The sequence below is a fragment of the Marmota flaviventris genome, chromosome 10 (genome assembly GCF_047511675.1).
Source record: "Marmota flaviventris isolate mMarFla1 chromosome 10, mMarFla1.hap1, whole genome shotgun sequence".
Classification (NCBI taxonomy): domain Eukaryota; kingdom Metazoa; phylum Chordata; class Mammalia; order Rodentia; family Sciuridae; genus Marmota; species Marmota flaviventris.
In genome coordinates, this window is record NC_092507.1 from 89,036,158 (window position 1) to 89,059,915 (window position 23,758).

At 34.5% G+C, this 23,758-nt stretch overlaps 1 pseudogene; it reads right to left on the minus strand.

The window, feature by feature from the left end:
• Positions 1-15,033: 15,033 nt before the first annotated feature.
• Positions 15,034-18,335, minus strand: LOC114098912 (enolase-phosphatase E1-like; annotated as a pseudogene).
• Positions 18,336-23,758: the final 5,423 nt, after the last annotated feature.

The window sequence follows — 23,758 nt, forward strand, 5'->3', positions numbered from 1 at the left end:
AAAAGCCATGCGTGTCAACATCATTCCCTGTGGTTTAATGACTGTACCTTTTTAAACTCAGCTCACTGTGTTATATAGGAGTGTCATTTCAGAAGTTTTAATAAACTATAATAGTCTTTTGTATGTGTCTCCTGTACTTCTTCTCCAAGCAAAAAAATAAATAAAATGAACAGGTAAAACTTCCCCTGCTCTAAGATCTTTGAAGTTCTGACGAAAACCACATCCATTAGTCCTGAACCTATCTTAACAAATCTGCCATTTTTTATAAGCTTATTTAGGAAAAGAAAAGGTCATTGAGTCTCTGAAATTTTGGTCAGAGTCTGTTTTAGAGACTCATAGCTATTCCAGCTGAATCATTCAAATGGATGCAAAACCGTTAAAATATTTTAAAAGCTTATTTTTCTGAATAGCCTTTTTAACAAGTTGGCAGTCCAAATGAGGTCAAACACAGCAAGATGTGTAATTTTAAAGTTAGAAGGCAGTAATTGGAAAAATTACACTCATTACAGTAAGGGTGAGCTCAGAGTATTTTAGCCTCCTGCAAGTTCACTTGTCATTTTAAATTGAGAGAATATGGCATGATGTTCTTATACATTTCTTTTATTCTTTCATTGTTTCCTAATTTTGCCTCCCTTTTAAAAAATATAGTCAAAAAAAAGAGTCAATCCTTACTTTAAGTCTTAAGATTAAGATGGGCCTTCTAAAAGTCTTTGAGAAATTTTATATTTTTTATGATAGTTTTTATGTTTCCTAACAAGTGTGTGATGTAATATAAAGTATATTTATATGTTTGTAAAGTGTGTTACAAGGGATTTTAAAAAAATAAGTTTAATTAAATATTAGACTCTGATATAAACACAAATATCCAATTAGTTTAATATAATTTTTGAGTGAAATTATTCTTTTTTAAAATATTTAATATTTATGACAATTTTATAAATACATAATTTTTTTCTTAATCTGGTCATAACTTTTATTGCCCATAAATAAATTCTTTCCCAAAAAGGTATTGATCTTTGGTCTCTAAAGTTGCTTTTCTTTATTTTCATAAAGTCTAATGCAAAGTCAATGTAGACAAATCCTCTCATGTTTCAACACATAAAATGTTAATAATATCAACAAATTTAATAAGAAACTAAACTGTTATTAGTTTTAAAAAGCCAAAGTCATAGTGGTTTTACTTTAAGTCTTTATTTGCAGATAATGAAGATGACTAGAGAATATTGTTCTTTGTCACAAAATAAAAATTTCCTTTCATCAAATAAGGAGGGAAACCACTATAATTTTCACTAGTTTGCTTCATCATCAAAAGTTCTTAGTGATAAAGTTAAATTAGGCTAAAAAAACCCTTGAAGAATAAATTTTAGATAATAAAAAATGAAATATGCAGTTTTTAAGTCCTTTGGGTATAGACCAAGGAGAGGGACAGCTGGGTCAAACGGTGGTTCCATTCCCAGTTTTCCAAGGAATCTCTATGCTGCTTTCCAGATTGTCTGCACCAATTTGCAGTCCCACCGGCAGTGTATGAGTGTGCCTTTTCCCCCACATCCTGGCCAACACTTATTGTTGTTTGTATTCTTGATAGCTGCCATTCTAACAGAAGTGAGATGAAATCTTAGAGTAGTTTTGATTTGTATGTCTCTAATTGCTAGAGATGTTGAACATTTTTTCATATATTTGTTGATTGATTGTATGTCCTCTTCTGAGAAATGTCTGTTCAGGTCCTTGTCCATTTATTGATTAGGTTATTTGGTGTTTTTTTTTTTTTTTTTGGTGTTTAGCTTTTTGAGTTCTTTATATACCCTAGAGATTAGTGCTCTATCTGATGTGTGAGGGGTAAAAATTTGCTCCCAAGATGTAGGCTCTCTATGCACCTCACAGATTGTTTCTTTTGCTGAGAAGAAACTTTTTAGTTTGAGGCCATCCCATTTATTGATTCTTGATTTTAATTTTTGCAATATAGGAGTCTTATTAAGGAAGTTGGGGCCTAATACAACATAATGAAGAATAGGGCCTACTTTTTCTTCTATTACATGCAGGGTCTCTGGTTTAATTCCTACATACTTTGCTTTGAGTTTTATGCTTGGTGAGAGAGGGGGGTTTAATTTCATTTTGTTGCATATGGATTTCTAGTTTTCCCAGCACCATTTGTTGAAGAGGCTATATTTTTTCCAATGTATGTTTTTGGCACCTTTGTCTAATATAAGGTGATTGTAATATGAATTATAATGCATTTCACTGTCATATATAAAAAATTAATTTAAAAATGCTGTATTTATAGAGTTGTACCACATTTGCCTTTTTGCAAAAGATGATTCAAATTAAGTCTGAAATTTTATTTCAAACATTTATCATGGTAGAATTTTATTATTGAAACATTTACTAGATATATTTTAAAAAGTTTGACATTAAAATCCAGAATTTATGACACTGTAGCACAAATTCATATTTTTAATTGAAGGACATCAGTTGTGGGGCAAGATCTGTTTTGGTTTCTCTGTCCAGAATAGGGTTTTCTGGATTGTGGTGTTGCCACCAATTGTTGGGCTTCACTTGCCCATTGGTAGATGGTAGAGGTTCACTCCTCTTCAACATCTGTACCCTCAGAGTTGGTCAACACTGTTGCCATCCTATACTTAGGAGCTTCCTCCGTTGTTGGAAGAACCACTCTGTGAATATTTTCAGAAGCAGACATTTTGCTACATTTATTTCTATATTTTTATTATAAAATATTTGCAGGCACTCTTGCTACTTTATATCCTTTTTTGTTTTTTACAAAAATTGTCCTAAGAGCTTGGTGCAAGAAATGCAGCAGAAGAGGAGCAATGTGACAGGCTAAGATTGTAAAATCTTATTTGAAATATCCATTTGCACCAAATTTTTACTGTCTTTACTCTTACCTTAGCATCTCTTCCTGGTAGAATGATAGGAAGGTGTTTTTAGCAGCAGTTATGAGAAAATGGTTGCAATTTAAAGGTATTCAGTTTGTTTGATTCTAGCAAATGAATCTTTCTCTAAAAATAATCATTGATTGTTCAGTAAGACCTATTATATTGGTGTTTCTATCTGCAAAAGACAGTATTAAGACTTTCTTTTATTTAGTCAGATTTTAATATGTGATACCTACCTCTTCATTTGGTTTCCATGGCAATTCAAAAATCTTCGCTAAGTCTTAATTTTTGTCTTTGTCTCAAAAAGAGTGATGAAAGTCACCCAGCATTTTTCTGCATACAACTAATATGCATTCCAGACTTTTTATTTTGTTGCATTATTCTCTATTATAATTTGTCGTTAAGTACAATCTAAAAATGTGAGCAAAATATCTCGTAATTTCTAAATCATCCATAAAGTTCATCATATTGTCAATGATATCACACATGATTTTTGTTAGTGACTTCAAGATAAGTATTATTCAGTCAAATCCACTGTATTGTTAGCATATTGTTGGGGAATTCTAAGATGACCCTCAGAGTTACTCTTTTCCATCATGTAAATTCCCAGTATAATCCTTAGGATTATGTATATTATGGATATTACTCTCAGAATTATATTCTGTTATATGGCAAAAAGAATTTTGCAAATATAACTAGGATTGCAAATCTGTTGATTTTAAGGTATAGAGGTTATCCACCTGGGTCTGTCCTAATCACATGATCCCTACAAATCTGATTCTAAGAAATGAGACAAAATCAGAGACTTGAAGCCTCAGAAGGATTCAGTGTGCCTTTGCTAGCTTGAAGATAGAGAGGATGTCACGTGGCAAAGATTATGAGTGACCTTTGGGAGCTGAGCGTAGCTTTCAGCCAACAGTCAGCAAGGGAACTGGTCATAAGTTCTGTAACCAGAAAACAAAACAAACACAAAAACCCTCTGAATTCTATTAATGAGAAAAATAAGATTTGAAGAGGAATTTAGCCAGCACTTCCAGATGAGCTTCAATATGGTTTCTAAATTGATTTCAGCCTTCTGATACAGAGAACAAAGCCATGCATTCCAGACTTTTTATCTTCAAAACTCTTAGCTAATATACTCATATTATTTTAAACTACTACGTTGGTGGTAATTATACAGCAATAGAAAATAATACAGCATCAGACCCAGAAATATTTTCATAAACAAGTAAATCAAAAGCACAGTTGAATTATTTATGGGTCCATAATATTGGAGAACCTGGAAAAAAAAGATTATTGATGTTTCCATGTTGGTTGCTTGGTTGTTTGGTTTTGCCTGCCCATAAATCTGATGTATTAAAAACCTAAGCAGCTATTCCCCTTCTTGGTCTATTCCCTAAAGACCTAAAAAGAGCATGCTACAGGGACACTGCTACATCGATGTTCATAGCAGCACAGTTCACAATAGCAAGACTGTGGAACCAACCTAGATGCCCTTCAATAGACGAATGGATAAAAAAATGTGGCATTTATACACAATGGAGTATTACTCTGCATTAAAAAATGACAAAATCATAGAATTTACAGGGAAATGGATGGCATTAGAGCAGATTATGCTAAGTGAAGCTAGCCAATCCCTAAAAAACAAATGCCAAATGTCTTCTTTGATATAAGGAGAGTAACTAAGAACAGTGTAGGGACGAAGAACAGGAGAAGAAGATTAACATTTAACAGGGATGAGAGGTGGGAGGGAAAGGGAGAGAGAAGGGAAATTGCATGGTAATGGAAGGAGACCCTCAGGGTTATACAGTGGAGGAGGTAGAGAGAGAGGAGGGGAGGGGAGGGGAGAGGTGGGGAGGGGGGAGGGTGGAGGATGGGAAAGGCAGTGGAGCACAACAGACACTAGTATGGCAATTTGTAAATCAATGGATGTGTAACTGATGTGATTCTGCAATCTGTGTATGGGGTGAAGGTGGGAGTTCATAACCCACTTGAATCAAAGTGTGGAATATGATATGTCAAGAAATTTGTAATGTTTTGAACAACCCACAATAAAAAATTAAAAAAAAAAAAAAAAAAAAACCTAAGCATTACATTTAACATTACCACTAACTTCTCTGTGTTTGGAAGAATAAAATAAAATTTAGGAAAATTTTTAATATGATTTCCTTTAAATTTTGTTTTTCAAATTATCTGGTTTCAGAAAGTTTCCTGTGCTTTTATAGGTTTAAATATCCTATATATAAAGTGAGAAACTTTATGGAAGGATCCATCCAAGATTTCTAATTCATCTTTTTCTCCTTGCTAGAAAGTACCTTGAAAAGAAACAGTGGGACAATCCTTCAACTAGGGGTCTTAATGGCCCCTTTAATCCCATCCCCTCATCCTTTGCTCCTTTTAATCCACTTTTTGCTTTCTTCATCTTCCTTCTTTACCCAAGTCTTTGCAGGTAAAAGCCCCTAGATAACAATGTGTTCCCAGAGGATACGCAGAATCACGAGAAACCACCATGCTTTCTTCTCCAAATCTTGAAACTTAGTTAAGTTCCACTGATATGTCGACTTGGCTATACAGTGAAATGAGAGTCATGCCTACTCCAACTCACATCTAATTTCCCAGAAATGACTTTGAGTTGGAGTTCAAGAGACCCTGCTTCTCCTAATTTCCAGGAATTTATTTCCGTTTAACTAAAGACTAGAAATAGGAGACCCAATATACACACACATATTTCCTGCAGATGGTGGAAAACACATAGCTAAGCATAGAGACTTTGCCATGATTGGCCTGGGCTGGTTAGAGATACATCTATAATAATTCAGTTGGTGTTAGTTAGTTAATTCATTTATGAAAACAAAAAAAGAAGTGTTTACTCATGCTTTCTGTATTCATGTGGATAACATAGGTCAGATTTTTCAAATTCAAATCCTGAATTGATACTAAAACCCAAATGATGCTTACTCATGAGAAAGGATAACATCTGTGTGAGTGTAAATGATAACTGAAGGATTATACATATTTTGTTGGAGTCAGTAAATAAATAATTTAGAAACTTGATCTAAACTCTTTATACAGTTCTTTCTTTTTGAACTGCATAATGAGAAAGTGTGAATGAAACCATGACAGTTTTTGGTATGGTCAGCAAGAAGGTAGAAGCAAATATCCTGAGAATCACTAATGTTTAGCAGGAGAAGGTTGAGAAAGATGGCCCTATAAAAAATACTCAAAAAAGAAGGACTTGAGAGGTAGAAGAAACAGTAGGAATATATGGCTTTGCAGAACTGGGAGGAAGACAAAAGCAGAGCATTGTTCATTGGATTTATTCAACATGTCTCAATGGGAGTCATTTCACTGATGTCGTCGAGGTAGAACCAAGTTGCAGCCAGAGTGGAGGATTGAGTAGAAATTAAGGAAACAGAGTCAGAAGACACTATGGTGCTACTGAGGGGGTTCCTTCTTCACTCCATTGTGTCACTTCTGGGTGGGCACCTCACCTGAATGTTGTGGATACTTTCATTACCCAGGATATGCCTTGGCACAAAGAAGACACTAGGACCCCTTTTGAAGGAATGTTTCTTCTCCCTGTCCTGTGTTTCCTTCTACATAGGAAAGATCTCATTTCAACACTCCTGACATCTCTTTGTCTCAAAATCTTCATCGCTTGGAGGTGAAGGAGATTTGGAAGGAGAAATTAAATATGTGACACGTAGCTTCTCTCTCACTTCCTTCCCCATGGCATAAATGTTAGGGGCAAGAAATTTGAGTGTTGCAGGGGACGTTCCTGACCCAGCACCACCTGAGAAGTGATGCACTTTTGAGAAAAAGGTAGAGCGTTAGTAAATCACAAAAACCTGTACCTTAATTTATTGAAAGTAAACAGCCATAAACAAATATATTCTAAAATGATTTTTGCAAAATTTGATAGGGATTTACTCATGTTAGGGCTACCAAGAATGTCCTTTTAAAAAGTTTCATCATAAAGTCTATTTTTTGAAGTTTAATTAATAAGAATATTTGGAGTGCCCCATTTTTTCCTTTCTTTATACTCAGTGGATTCTTTATTATATATGATTTAAGGGATTTATTATAATTATTCTTACACATGATTTTGGAGAGTCTTTTTCCCCAATTAAAATTAAGTTACGGATGAAAGTAGTGGTTTCCTTGTGGCCTATTTGTACATGCATATAACATAATTTGATCCATGTCATTCACCAAACTTCCCTTTGCCCCTATTCTTTTCCCCGCTGATGCCCATTCTTTACTCTCATGATCTCCCTTCTATTTTCATGAGATGCCCTCTTACCCTTTATTTATCTTTAACTTTCAAATAAGGAGAAAAATGTGATTCTGGTATTTTTGAGTGTGATTTATTTTACTTCTCATGATGTTCTCAAATTCCATCTATTTTCCTAAAAACTGCATAATTTCATTCTTGTTTATGGCAGAATAAAACTCCATTATGTGTGTGTGGGGGATACAATATTTTATTTATTTATGTTTTGATAGACACCTTGACTGGTTCCATAACTTGGTTATTGTGCATCATGCTGTTATAAACATGGGAATGCATGTATCTCTAAAGTGTGCTGTCTTTTGAACAAATACCAAGAAGTGGTATAGCTGGATTATATCATAGATCAATTTTCAGTTATTTCTGAGGAAATTTCATATGGATTTCCCTAGTGGCTTACTAATTTATTATCCCACACCAATGAATTAAGGTTTTATTTTCCACCTGCATCCTCATCAGCAGTTACTATTTGTGTTCTTGATGATTACCATTGTGACTAGAGTGAAATGGACTTTCAGTATAGTTTTGCCCTGCATTTCCCTGATGGCTAAATATATTGAACATTTTTTTCATATAATTGTTTGGCATTTTTACCTCTTTTTTTTAGAAGTGTCTGTAAAAGTTTGTCAATTTATTGAATTGGTTATTTGTTTATTTTTAGTGTCTTTTTTTGGCCTTCTTTATATATCCTGGACATTAATCCTCTGTAGGAAGGATAAATGGCAAATATTTTCTCCCATTATGTAGGTCTCTTTCTTCATACTGATTGATTGATTTTCTGTACAGTACGTTTTTAATTTAATGCCATTCCATTTCTTGATTCATAGTATTATTTCTGAGCCACAGGAATCCTCTTGAGGAAGTCGTTGCCTGTGCTTATATGTTGGAGTACTTCTATTTTCTTCCAGCACTTGCAAGATTTCTGATCTTATTCCTAAGTCTTTGATCCATTGTGAGTTGATTTTTGTGCAAGGTGAGAGATTGGAATGTAGTTTTATTTTTCTGCATATGGATATCCAGTTTTTCCAGCACTTTTGTTAAAAAGGTTGTCTTTAATGTATATTTTTTGCACATTTGTCAAAAATTACCTGACTATATATGTGTGGCTTTGTCTCTGTGTCTTGTATTTTATTCCACTCGTCTCCATGTCTATTTTTATACCACTAACATCCTGCTTTTCTTCTTTATTTATAGTTCTATAGTATAGTGTGAAATCTGGTCTTATGATAACTCTTTTTGCTCAGGATTGCTTTTATTATTTGTGTCTTTATTTTTTCTTCTGTATGAATTTTAGGATTGTTTTCTCTAATTTTGTGAATAATGTCACTGGTATTTTTATGGGAATTGCAGTGCTGTTTCTCTTTTTGCATGTGTTGACTCATGTCCAGTTTCTTTTTTCTCTCCTTCCTTCTTTCTTTTTCTTTTTCTTTAACTGTCTCTTCCTCTCTCATGTGATCTCATTTATAGAATGTTTTAGAGAAATTTCCATTGCTGCTAAGAAAGTGAATTCAGTTGTTAATAGATAAAATATTCCACAGATGTCTGTTGGTCAGTTTGACTAATAGTACTTTTTGGTTTTCAGAGTCTTTTTTAAAAAAATATTTATTTATATTTGGGTTGTAGTTGGATGCAATATCTTTATTTCACTTATTTATTTTTATGTGGTGCTGAGGACCAAACCCAGGGTCTCGCATGTGGGAGGCGAACGCTCTACCGCTGAGCCACAATCAGAGTCTTTACTTAGTTTCTATCTGGTTTCTATCTGAATGTTTTATCTAGTGGTGAGAAAGGTGCATCACTCAGTATTACTGTTTTGTGGTCTATTTGATTTTTTTATATTGAGAAATGTTTGCTTTATTATGTAGGTGTACTGTTGTATGGGGCATAAATATTTACAAACTTTATATATTGTTGCTAGATGACTCCTTAACCAATATGAAGTGATCTTCTTGGTCTCTTCTGATTAATTTTGGCTTGAAATCTACTTTGTCTGATATGAGAGTTGCTACCACTGCTTTCTTTTGGTTTCCATTTGCAAGACATATCTTTTCCTATCCTTTCACCTTCAGTTTATGGTTGTTTTTGCCTGTAAGTTGTGTTTCTTATAAATAACATATGGTTGTTTTATTCTCAATTTCATTAATTTTGGCTCTGATATCAACTATTTCTGGTTTTTGAATCTAATCTGCCACTCTAGGTCTTTTGATTGCCAGGTTTAGATTATTTACTTTCAATGTTATTATAGAGATATGATTTTTATTTCCTGACATTTGATTTAGATATTTTTTAGACAAGTGTCAAACAAGATTTGACATACAAACTAAATGCTTAATTCAGATTTGATTCTCCTTTAAGTTGATTATTCTACAGGTTTGGAGATTTAGCTCAGTGGCAGAGCACTTGTCTAACACATGCAAGGCTCTGAGTTTGGGCCTCTGCCCTGAAAAAAAAAAAAAAGAGAAAAGAAAAGAAATATATTAGTGCAATTCATCCTTTTGCTGGCCATCATCTTTGTTTTTCATTTGTTCTGCAAGAAATATTTCAGTTAATATATTTTGTAGTGCAGGTTGGCAGTTATGTATTCTTTTAGTTTCTGCTTATCATGAAAAGCTTTTATTTAATTTTCAATTCTGCAACACAGTTTTGATGGATATAATAATCTTGTTTGACACTGATTTTAATTCAGTACTCAGTGTATATTATTACAAGCCTTCCTGACTCTTAGGGTCTGGGTTGAAAAATCAGTTGAAATCCAAACTGACTTATCTCTAATGTGAATTGATGTTTTTCTCTTGTGGTTATCCTTATTTTGTATTTTAGATGTTTTCATTAAAATGTGTCTTAGAGAGGATCGCTTTAGATCTTGTCTACTTGGGATTCTTAGGCCCTTTGTATTTGGATTTTCATCTCTTACTTAAGATTTGGAATATTATATTTTTTCTAATATCATTAGAAAATATCTAAAATAATATTATTATTTTTCTAATATTAAACTTTTCTAATATTATTTCATTGAAAAGTTTGGGTGTTCATTTAGTTTGTATGTCAGAGTATTCTTCTGTGTCAATAATTTTTAGATTTGGTCTCTTAATGTCATTTCAGACTTCTTGAATATTCTGGTAACGGTCTCTCAATATCTTTTCTTTATTATCAACTTTAGTTTCAATATTATATACTTTGTCTTTGAGGCCTGACAATCTGTCTTCAAAGTGGTCTAATCTATTGATGATAGTTTACATTGAATTTGAAATTTGATTTATTGTGTCTAATTTCTAGGATTTCTGTTTGGTTCTTTTTCAGAATCTCTAGTAAAATAATCTTTTATTTCCTATATTTTCTAAGTTCATTCTTATATCTTCCTTTAGCCCAATTTCTAGGATAACTACCATTTTTATATTTATGCAAGAGACTACTTAGTGAGCTTCTTTCTCCTTGAACTGGTTAAATATCTAGGTATTGATACCTTCACTCCATTATGTATCCTTTGTTGAGACGAGTGTTAATACCACTTGGAGAGAAGACATTAAACTCTATTTACTACAATCATTTCCGAGCAAAGTTTCATACTAATGAGTCTTAGGAAAAATAAAAACTCGTTGATAATGTTTTCACCATTCTTCTAAGCCAGATATAAAATTGTAGTAATGTTCTTTAATAGGTTGATACATCAGTAATTAAAGATAACAAAATTAGTATTATATTTTATAGGAAGAGAAAAGGGGCAGAAAGGAAAATTGGGCAAAAGGAGAAAAGAAAAGTAAAGAAAAATTAGAAAAGAATAATACAAAGCAAAATAAATAGAAGAAAACGATGGATGGGGTGGATTTGAGGCAGTAGCATGTAATGTACAAGGGGAAAAGCAACTACCAGGAGCAAGTATAGACCTGAGCTAGGAAAACAAAGATAGAATGATTCCAATTAATGCTTTAATACATTAGAAGAAATACAACCAGATAGGAGGAGGGCACAATACCAAATACAAGAGAAACAACTATTAAATCAAAATGAAGAGTAATAATATGTATGATCAGAATTGACTTTACAGCTATTTATAGTAATCCATGCTGAGGAGAAAATTCTTAGTGTGTCTTTCTGGTTTTAATTTCAGCAGGATTTGTGACCTTTAACAGATGCCCATCAATCTTTGGTGTGGGATCATCCTAGAGGTGCTGGAGTTACAGAAGCTAGCTTAATGGTTACTATAGATATATCACTAGCCAGTTCTAGCTTGTTAGCCCCAGTGCTTGAAGCTTCATGCTTGGAGAGTGCTGTGTTGTGTCTGTTGGCTGTTTATATCCAGGGTGGAAGGATAGGATTCAGGTCTCAGGACAGTTGCTTTGACTACTCTGATGCTTTGCACTCACTCTCCGCCAAAGGGTGTTCTTTACAGTGTTAGAGCCTGGTGGCTGTCTGTGTTTGAGCTCCCACTGCCCAGGGTTGTGAATACCAGGCACTGCTCTCCTCTGCTGACTTTGATAAATAACGTTGGCCCACCTGTGTCTGAGCTCTCAGCTCTCATCGCCTGTAGCTGTGAATCCTGAGCATCCACTTCTGCCTTTGCCTGATCTCCCGCAGAGGCTGTGCAGAGCCCTGGGTCAGGGCGAGACTCCCTAAGAGTGATTAACCCCTGGGTCTTTTAGCTAGCAGTGATCCCTCTACTAGTTCATTATAGATGGATAATTGAAAGTCCCATTGCAGAGGTATTCCCTCTGGTTCTATTCGTTGCTATCTTAACACGGGGAAAAGCTGTGTTGATTTAACTTCTTCTAGGGAGGTTGGCTAGCTGTGGACGCTACAAAATGACCACCATGCCCAGCATAGCTTTCAGTCCACGATTGTGCTATACTGTTTTATGTTCTTAATTTCCTTTGCTGTTTCTGTTGTTTTAATTTGGCCTGCTTTCCTTTCCAGCTGTCATTAAGGAACTAAGCTTAAGTGCTTTTCCTCTCTCTCCTCTCTTTGTTACCCCTCCCCCTGGACCCACCCTGGTCCAGGTTCAGGGTTAAAGATTTCTGTCCTTATTTTCTTCTCTAGTAACCAAACTTGAGATCCCTCCAAGTCTCCAGCTGTCCAATATTTTGGAGTATTTACTCTGTCGCCCACCTCTCTGGTTACTTCACTGTTTCTGTTCCTGTGCTGTGGAGAGGTGAGAGGATGCTGCCTTGCTCTTCGGTGCCTCCTTCTCTCCTTCTAAAGATGACACTTTTACTAGCAGAATTATTGAGGACAATTTATAAACTCAAAGAAAGTTTAGTTTAGTTTTTTTTTTTTTTTAGTTTGGGTTATTTACAATAATCATGACATTCAATTCACAATTATACTCTACTATATACTTATCAGTAGTATAAAAATCACAATTATAACTTGTAGAATATACTACATCGTGCAAACTTTTAAAGTATCAAACAGAATTTATTGAGAGCAACTTCCCTAGATACAGTTTACTTAAGCCTATGTTTTTTAGTATGTTTTCTCCTCTAAATTCCTCATATATAAAGAAATGAAGGGAATTTATGTTATTATCAATTCAATTTGAAAATTTAAACACTTTGAGAGTCCAAATTGATATGTTGTTTTACACATGCACATGCTTATGTGTGTATACACACACACAAGTCAACTTACATTTACAGATATTATGAACCTACTATATCAAGAATAATCATGTGAACAATCCCCTATTCGTTTATAAATAAGATATAAACTAAATATAAAATAAAAATATAAACAAAAATTTCAATTAAAAGAAATCAATGTAGAGTTAATGATTAGGCATCTGTGTTATATAGTTTTTCAGTCTAGTATTTGGCATATTGCAGTGAAAGAATTGAAAACATCAGACTTTAGTATGGAACAATCAGCAAGAAAGATGGTAAAGAATATGGTGCAAGAGCAGAATTTTACATACCTTCATTTTATTGATACCCATGTAAAAGAATCATTGTTATCTTCTTACTAATCACTGTGGTATTTGCTTTAAGTGAACATCTTCCTTGGAAGGAAGTAAGGACAAGGACAAAAGCACACAAAAGGAGATTTGGTTTAATGGCAGAGTTCTCATGTTGGGAAGAAATCTCGAGCATAAAATTTTAGTTTCTCCTCACACTAGATGCAGGGCAAAAGCTTAGGAATGTGTAGAACAGCAATTATTCTCCAGAAAAGACTACTGAGTGCAAGGTACACTCCTTGAAACTAAGACCTGTAGTTTCTCAGTTCCCACTCTGCCTGCAGAGCTACTCAAAATTAGTCACCCCATCATTTTTCAGTCTGCAAATCGCTGTCAGAACACTAAGTGGGAGAGATGTGGTGGTAAAATACAGTCAGTACTTGGAGCTGGCCACAAAGTGAGCTTTTGGCATAGACATGGAGTAAAGTAACTTTTAAAAATGCTATGTTATTTTACAGGTTGTGGTGGATTTACAGATTGATATTTCTTTCAAATTTTTTGTCCATTTACAACCCATATTTATTCATTTTTGTTTATGTCATAGGTTGGCATGATGAGTTAATAACTGGTTTGGGTACTATTTTACTTTATGATTTTCTGGACTCATCAAGTATAGAATAGAAGCAGATGACTATAGTTCAGGCCAAAATAAAATACTTCCCTAAAATTTATGATTGATGCCAAAGCATATTTTCTCTTTGTCCATTTGTTGTTGTTCAATTGGTAAGCCAAATTACCTAGGTGTAGATTACACACTGTGAAAGTTATAGCCATCTAAAATAATCCCATAAGTTTCAAGAACTCAAAGATATTTCTTGAAGAGTACAATTCTAATTGAGTATGACTCTGTAGCTTTATAGCATAGGATGGGAACTGGATTTTCCATTTCCTAAAGACAAATCTGGTTTAGATGCGGGTAGAGGTGGCAGCTGCTTTTGTATTGGAATATGAGGGGCAGTAAAACACTTTCCCAACTCTAAACCTAAAGTGCATATTTCTTTCTTTCTTTTTTTTGAAAGAAGAGAATGCTTTTATTAATCACAACATAAAACTGACATGGAATCCTATTAGAATTGAACCAGGATAAATAATGCTGTTATAAAATTTACATTTCTTACATTCAAGGGGAAATATTACATATTAGGACTCTTCTGGGTGTTATGAACTAATTTCAGCAAAAATTTATTTCAAAAAATAGTAAGTAGCAATTAATATATATTCTTAAACTGTGTGAAGATAAAATTAGAAAGGCAACTGGTAAAACCAGCAGAATTAGAATCATTTTGTTGGACATTAAGAACCACATTTCCTTTTTAGCTGTTATATCTGCATATGTTTTTCATTGACAAGGCAAGTGCCAGCTATGGGTGCCACATGATTAGTAAGTTTCTTCTTCAATAACAAATACTTGACTGATCAAGACTCCGGTGAATTTTCTTTCCTTATTTGCTCTTTTGGAGCAGAAACAAATATCTTTATCTTTTGTACCAAGGGAGGTAAATATGAAATACAGCTATTGTAACTCTTCTAACTCGCCATTAAACAAGGGCAATGAATTGTTAAGAATGTCTCTGAAGTATTTCCGTATTTAAAATAATAGGCCTCTGAATAATTTTCAAAACTAAGTTCTCATTTTGGTATGGGATTTGATAATCATAACACATTTGATCTGTATTCTTCTATCAACTATACTTTGCCCTCAATGTGGGTTAGTGTTAGGGTCTCAAACTATTTCTTCATATAGAGCATCTTTAAATAAGTTTCTTCACTGAATTTAAGACTTTTTTTCCCTCACTTATGTGCCCATGAAAATTGATGAGCATACACATACATATACTTGCATACATATGTACGCATAGAAGTAAGTTACTTTGGCATTAGAATAAAACTAAATACTAGGGGGACAACTCTGAGGAACAGTTTGGTCTTCTGTGGAAGTCTTCCTCTATGCTGAGGAAGGCAGGTATAGTTTGCTGAAGGATGTGATGAGGCTGCAGGAAGTTTTCTCATCATCTGTCAATCCTGCATTGCCAGGTCTCACCACCACAGCTACATGCACACCTGCTTCCTCAGCAGCACTGGCCTCTAAAGTAACATCTGTTAGAAACAAGATGTTGTTGGTTGAGCATCCAATGCTGTTTGCAATCTTTTTCTAACTTATACTCTCCACTTTGTGCCAACTTTGGTATCAAAGTGACCATCAAAAAGCTCAAGAATATTTCCCTCTGTAGAATGCCCAAATAATAGTTTCTGAGCCTCTACACTTCCAGAAGAATAGATATACACCTTCATTCCATCTTCTCTCCACTTCCTGAATGCTGAAACTTCATCTTCAAAGAACTCTGCTTTCATGTGTCCAGCTGTGAATGCTGCCCTTCACATGTGGCCCTGCAGTTGTTTGAGTGCTGTGGTCTTTCAATCCAGAGACATCTGCCAGCACACATTATCTAGGACGGCCTGGATTATCTGTTGTAGTTCATCTACCTCATTTCCAGATGCTGCAGGGATTGGAATAGCCCCATCCAGGTGGGCATCTTCTTCAGCCTGTTTTTTCAAAAGATTGACATCTTGCTGGCACTCCTCTTCTTCCCAATGTGTCTGCAGATACTCTTTAACATTTTCTTTGATGTAAGGAAATAAAATATCCTGTAATCCCAAGAATTGGGAGGCTGGGCAGGAGGATCAAAGTTCGAGGCCAGCCTCATCAACAGAGTCACCCTCAGGTGCTTAACAAGATCCAGGAGGGCCGTGATGGAGGTCCAGCCTCTGCCATTGTTCAAGCTACTTTAGCCCCCCATAGCATTTCCCATTAGCGGCCAAGGGCGCTAAGGAAGCTTGCCCCCTGCTGCAGTCCGGCTGCAGCAAAGTAACTGGGGGTGGGGGGGGATGAGGAGCAACTTGTGTACATTGATACAGCAGGAGTGGGAGCCGTTTATTGTAGGACAGGAGGGGTATATATACATTACACACAGCTTATCTTAAGTAACATAAACTAGATACAGCAGTCAACCAATAAGGAATCTCCACACTTAATGGCTGGCTGGCATTACTTCACAAACCACTCCCTCTGGCAAAATGCCAGGCGCCATCCTGACTTGTTTACAGACCCTAACAGCCCCCCAAAGTACATATTTCATCTATCTAAATATTCACAATTGCAGAAGGAAAGAATTATGGAGGTTTTATAATCCAACTTGCAAGTTTTAGAATTAGAAAAATAGGTCAATAGAGGACAAATAGTTTGCCCAATCTTACCTTTTTATTTTCCCAGACGTTTAAAAGGATGCATAAAACGAGCATAACAAGAAATGTATAAAACCTGAGTGGGGTGATTATAATGATTTATTTAAGTGTTATCTTCGTAACCTAGAATATCTTGAAATTGTTTTAACAGCTTATGAAGAGAGTAAATTAGAGTCACATAAGAAAAAAATAATTTATTTTGGAAAAGTACAATTGCCTATAAATTTTAATATTTTGCTTAGATATGAATATCTCTCAGGGAGTACTTTATTAAAAAAGGACTGCTTTTGATCTCCTAAACAAACCTCCCTTAGAAATCCTAAAAATGAATATAACTAGGATTTTCAGGAAACTGTCCCTCATAATCATATTCAATGAGGATTGATGGCCACATACCAAAGCGCAATGAAGTAAAATTAATTCTGCTGGAGACCAGGACAATGGCACTTTTTCTCAGTAGGTCTGTCTGAATCCTATTTAAGAAAAATAGTATTTGCTTAGCAAGTTGAAAATGATTTTCACTAGAATCAATAAAATATTAACAGTAGTTGGCTTGTTTGACAAGCTGTGACCTTCTCATATCCTGATGTAAATCAAACGTTTCCGTGAAAATGGCCAACCTTAAAATCCATTTTTAAGAGTCGTAAGCTATGTGTACAAAGAAGAATAGGAATTCAACTGCTGGAGAAAATAAAGAGAACATTTTAATTGGTAAGAATCTAGAGATTAGCTTTTATGATATAACCAGTGAAGAATTAGACATTGAGAATCCAATATGTTATCACATATGTTCAAGAAGTTTTGCATTTTTATTTAATTCTGTAGGAGAAAGATAGATGAAATCTTTTAGTAAATTTGATTTTAGAAGAGTTTGAAAGCAATGATTTAAAGACATTAAGCTATGTTCAGTCATTTAGAGATCCGAAAGTGCAATTTTCCTTAAGTCTTAGTAATACAAAAGAAAAAGAAAACTCACGACACCACATTCGTAATCATGGTTATGTAATGTTTTTCTTGCTAGAAGTTTGTGTTTTCAGGGTGGAAGTAGCTCAGTGACAAACCCACTGAGTGCTTTATAGCCTAAAGCCGGTGTCAATGTTGTAAAATGCAATTTCTCTAACACAGCACACATGATCCATCAAAAAGTCTTATTGGTGCTGTCTTAAATGACTCCCTAAATCTGATTTTTTTTCCAGCATATTTATTATCCTGATGAAGTCAACATCATCTTTCACTATTACTATGTAAAAGTGTCCTGACCTTTCAACTACCACTCTTTTCTCCATCTTCCAAACCCCAAAGGGATGTTCTTAAAATGTGTACCAAATCATATCACTTTTGTTTGTAAAGTTTTCCAAGACTTCCTGTATTTATTTTTCAATAACATAATCCATTGTTAAATGTGTACCAAATCATATAACTTTTGTTTGTAAAGTTTTCCAAGACTTCCTAGGTTTATTTTTCAGTAACATAATTCATTGTTAGAAATGCCAAATGAATATACGGTAATCTCTACACAGCAAGGGAGATATTTCCAGTGGAACTTTCCTTCTCCCATCCTGTGTTACCTTCACTGTTCTCAATACTCAGAGTACAGGCTGAGCTTCTCCAATTCTGTTTTTGAACGTGCAGTTTCTTAAGCTTGAAACCCTCTGCTCTGTGGTATGATAGACCATTTCACCATTAGGCCTCAGATTGCTAGAGCCTTAGAGAAGCCTCTCTGGTAACCCTAGTTAAAGGGTCAGTTACTTCCAACTCTTCCTTGTGGCCCTCTTTTGTTTTCCTTTGAAGTTCCATCCTTTGTGCATAAAATGATTGCTGGCTGTCTCCTCCTTCTAGAATATAGAACTGATTAAAGGAGAAAATTTATTCAAATAACTGCTGTATATGCCTAAGAATAGTGACTTACATCAATCACATAATGCTGAATGAATGCATGAATAAGAAATGATGCTTTGGTCATGTAACCATAATACTGCTGATTTAGAATTAGTAGGATGTATGTGGCAGTAATCAGAGGAGATAATCACAGCAACAATAACTTTTTGTATGCATTTCAAAATATTCAAAGTGATTTGAGTATGATTTCAGACCAATGTAATTTTGGAAGACAAGAAGTTGACCCATAGAGACATACAGTTCCCAAGCTTGGTATCACATTCATCCCTCTATATCCAATGGACCAATCACTGGAATGTCAACCTGAAATAGATAAGGTAAGTGGGACAGTTAATAGTACAGTGGGTTCCCAAGTTACCATAGTTTGACTTAATGGGTTTTTTTAATTTTATGCTGAGGCAAAAATGACATGCATTTAGTAGAAACTGCACCTTGAATTCTGAATTTTGATCTCTTTGCCAGACAGCAATATACATTATAATACTCTCATGCTGCTGGGTACATGATCAGGAAGATAAAAAAGAGATGGTCTATAGTGCTGTACACTTAAGCTGTGATGTTTGGTAGGTTAGGTATATTAAATTTATTTTCAACTTATGATGGATTTATTGGGATATAACCCCATTGATTGTTAAGAAGTCTCTGTATATCTTTATATTTCTGGTCATATCATCTGGTTACAGAACACATTATCAATGAAGTGTAATAAGCTTATCATCAACATTGGCTCATATCAGGACTTGTGACCAACAGGTTGTGTTGATATTTACTAGAACTGAACACCTGCCAAATATGGAGTTAACTCCTGGTGTCTTTTCTGATTATCCTTCTCTCTATTTTCTAAGAAAGAAGGCTCTTGAATCACGGGGTATGTAGCCTTGTGAGTTTATAATGTTAATTTATTCAGCTCCCAGATCTGTAAGCCACTTAGGAAAGATGCTGTTCATTAAAATCCAGTTTGAAATAGCTCTTGTTTGTTGAAGAGAAAATAGAGTATTATTTAATTCCATGAAAAGCTTATTTGTAATAAAGCATTTGTCAACAACCTGACATTTACCTTAGGAAAAAAAAATAGGACATTTGAGTAGCACTTAAAATGTACATCTGTGAGGATAGCAGACTATAATAGGAGGAAAACGTCTGAGGTAAACTATACTCTGCCTTGATGAAAAAGTCCTGGGGAGGTGGAGGGGTAGAATAAAATGTCTTCCATAGTGATCTGAGAAGATCTCATATCCATCATAGCCTCTTGACACAACTATGAAGTCAATGTGGTGTTTACTTGGTACCCTTCGTCCCTTACTGTGACTTTTCCTCCTTTCCATGGGATTGCCACTCCTTCTTTCAGCAATTTGAGTCTCCCCTGTGTTCGTCATCTTTCCTTTATTTAAAAAAAAAAAGTGAGATGATTAAATTATAAAGAGAAAAGGTTAATCTTTGGCTTACAGTTTTGGAGGTTCTAGTTTGTGATCAGTGGACCCCATCCTTGGGCCCTATGACGAGGCAGCACACCATGGCAGGATTATGAGGTGGAACAGAACCACTCATCCCATCGCTAAGGTAAAGCAGGGGATTAGGCCAAGGTCCCACATCCCATTGAGTACCCTCCATCTATGACCTAATGACCTTCCAATAAGGTCCCACCTCCTCATTAAAAAAAGCCCTACAATAAAATCTCTCTGTCAGTCTTTGTCCCTTATTTTTGCATAGTAATTTAAAAGTAGATATTCACGAGACACACTGTCTGGATTAAGATCCCAGATCCATTGTATTTGTAACTTGTCCTTGCTGTGTCTCAGTTTCCTCTTGTGTAAAAGGAATAGAAGTTTCTGTATCAAAGATCTGTGGTTTTCATGATTTATTATGAAAGGGTTATGAAAGGAATATTTTGTTTATTGTTCAATGAATTTTAGGCATCTTTGTGCTATAGAAGATGGGTAGAGAATCTTTGGGATTCTTCTCCATTGATCCTAAATTCACGTAATTAATTCAGTTCTATTCTGAAGGTCAGTCAAGCTTGCCTCAAATTTTGAGGATTGGCTGGCCACTGCATCCCAAGCTGTTGAGGCCCCAGGATTTTATGCATGGATACTGGAATTTCAGAGTTGGCAATAATTTAGGAGTTATATCTGTTTAACAAATGGGATGATAATAGGTATTGCTAAATTTCAAATATCTACTTAATATGGTGGCTTAAGAAAAAAACTGAGAGACAACTGGGCTGTGAAGGTGCTGCAGGCATTTCCTTTCTCTTTGAGGATTTTAAAGTCTTTATAAATTAATTGGCATTTATTGGCAATCCCTTTCAACTAGTGTCCTTAAAGATTTTTTTTTTAATAATGCCATGGGCATGATCTTTTACTGCATGAGATACAGAGGAGAGCACAAACAGCATAATAGCTTTGTGCCATATTGGTATAGCTGAAAATCCTTTATGGAACACAATCCTATGTATTGGGCACTATTCCAGGAATGTTCATATAGTTTCTCAGTTGGTCCTGAAAACCAGTCTATGAAGCAGAGTTTTTCTTTCCATTTCACTGTAATAAAAGAGACAGTAGAGCTTAACTGTCATGACCATGTGTCCAGGGACTGAACCAGGATTCTCTCCAGGCCTATCTGTGTCTAATCAGAGCTTGTGCTCCATCACTGCCTTCTATCATGTGCTGCAAGTGTATTTGGGAGAAATGTTGGGCTTTTGTTCGGACAACTAACATACAAGATTACCATCCTTGGGAGTTTCTAAAAGTCTGATATTGATCTTATGACTGGCTGCATCAGAACTGCTGGACTTGATTGCTCAATGTTTTCAACAATAAAAATGAATGTTGGGTTCCTAACTATCCATTGTGTTCAGTCTATTTCACCCTGCATCATTTAAGAAGGGAGCAAGAGATCTGGAAGACAACTCTTGTCCTTTAAAACTTTTCATCTGAAACAATTTCAGAAATCTTTATATATCTGTCAGAAGCAGTGTAGGAAAGATTTTGGATCTTTTAGTGAAGAAAGCAAAGAAAAGATAATTCACTATTGCTTGTTTTATTTGGATGAATGTCATGTACAAGTATAGATCATAAATCCTATTTGCTTCTGTAAGTACTGGTTGGATGCAAAAACGCATTATTGTCCACGGATTTTATTCTTTAAATTTGCAAGACAAGAACCCAGAAGGAAATTGGTGAGGCCTGTGACCTTCTGAAGCAGGAATCTAGTTTAATCTGAAAACCAGTTTCATAAACATTGTCTTAGAGTAACAAAATTCAGAAAATATTAAATGAAAATAAAAATAGGGTTTTCTAGACCTGTGAGTACTGAGTGGTGTGGGTGAAAATGTTTTTGTATCAGGGATTTAAAAACAGCATTCCTGAAAAAATTAAATAAATTAGTGTATATGTAAAATAGAATAAGGTTTTGCCCAAAGTAGGAATATTCTTCCTAAGAAAATACAAGTGGAGATATATGCTTTTGATGAACACATAAATAAAAATATGAATATTATATAATTGCTGAATGATCAGAAAGATTATAGAAGTATACCAATTAATTTAGTTTGATATTGATGGGTTAAGGGAGATCCAACATTTATTTTAAAGTACTAAAAATTTTAAAATTTACTTTCAGGTTTTTAGTCTTATTATCTATTATATACAAAGCAAGTACATGGATATTTTTGATATGTCTATGTATAAAATAACCCCAAATAACTAAGAAGTATAAGTCTTATACTTTTTCTATCACTGGTAATAATGAACTTGTACTTTAAAAATTATCATGCACGAAGTATATTTTTAAACATGATATTTCTTAATAATTTAGGAAGAAGAACCCTATTTTCTTTCCCCAGAGCATTAATTTGTTTATGTTTCTGAACATGTGGGCAAAAGAATTTTCAGATGGAAAATCAATTTCTCTCTTTTGCCCTATCAGAATTTTCTTTCAAAAATTTAAAAGATCAAAAAATTTTATTTTATTTTTTTCTTCTCTCTACCATCACAATGAGGAAATTGAAGTCTAGGAAGGAAAACTGAATAATCTGTTGTTAGGTAAATGGTGGAGACTCAGGTTTTGAGTCTTCTAATTTTTTTTCCCTGAGGATAAAAGCTGGAAGGATGCAATAGATCTAAAGAAATTTTAAAATGAAGCAACTTCCCAGGTCAAAATGTTAATATAGACTTAGTTTCACCTCTTCTAACCTTTTAATCTACTTTTTTTATTGGTTGTTCAAAACATTACAAAGCTCTTGACATATCATATTTCATACATTTGATTCAAGTGGGTTATGAACTCCCATTTTTACCCCGTATACAGATTGCAGATCTACTTTTAAAAATAGATTTTAATCACCTGGATCCCAGGATATCATAAGCTATTAAAATCTTTGTATTTATCAAAGAAAAATTATATTATGTTCAGAATAACTTTAATTATTAAGTATTTATTTTTATTTTAGTATACACATGTCGTTTCCAAGAGGATTTCAGGTGTTTTACTCTAGGACCTACACCTTAAGGTTAATCATATAGGAAGAGATAAAAATCAGGAAAATCAGAAAAGGGTAAAATAAAGAAATTTAACATAAATATTGTCTTGGAGGGCAAAACATGACTATGAATTTCAAAGTTGTCAAAGCAAAACAGTTATGTCACCATTATTAAAAAGGAAGAAATCTACTAATTCTAAAATATGTACAATATTTCTTGACACTAAGTTCTTAAAGGAATTTTTAACATGCATTCTTGAGTCTAAATAATATGTGGAAATTGTCTTAAATTTCTTAAACAAATATATTAGGAAATTTCATATTGCATGTAGGGTTGAGAACATTTTATAAGATTTAAACTACCTGAGAATATCCACATTCAGGTAAGTTTAGAACATTACTGTCTCATCATTCAGAATAAATTAAAAAATTGATTTATTGGGCTGGGGATGTGGCTCAAGCGGTCACATGCTTGCCTGGCATGCGCAGGGCACTGGGTTCGATCCTCAGCGCCACATAAAAATTAAAAAAAAAGATGTTGTGCCCACTGAAAACTGAAAAATAAATATTAAAAAAAACTCTCTCTCTCTCCTCTCTCTCTCTTTAAAAAAATTGATGTATAATGTCTACATGTCCTTAAAAAATTAAGATTCTTTGTATAGAGTCTGTTTTATACTATGAAATTAATTATTTACTTGCTGTTTAAAGTGGTTAAAACATGTCCTTAATATTCTTCTTCTGGAGTAGTCAGTCTTGCCTTGGTGATTCATTTGTAACTATGTAATTCAATAGAAGTGATGCTGTGTGACTTAGGAGCATGGGTCATAAAAAAAGCTATGGTCACCAATAAGACTGAATACACAGAGACCCCCATGTTGTGAGGAAGCCCAGATGCAGGACTCAGGAGGAAGAGGGAAGACATCTCTAGATGACTTCATCCCATACTTTCTGGCTGGACCTAATCATCCTTTCTTTCCAGCTGATGGGTCGGATGTCATGGAGCAGAA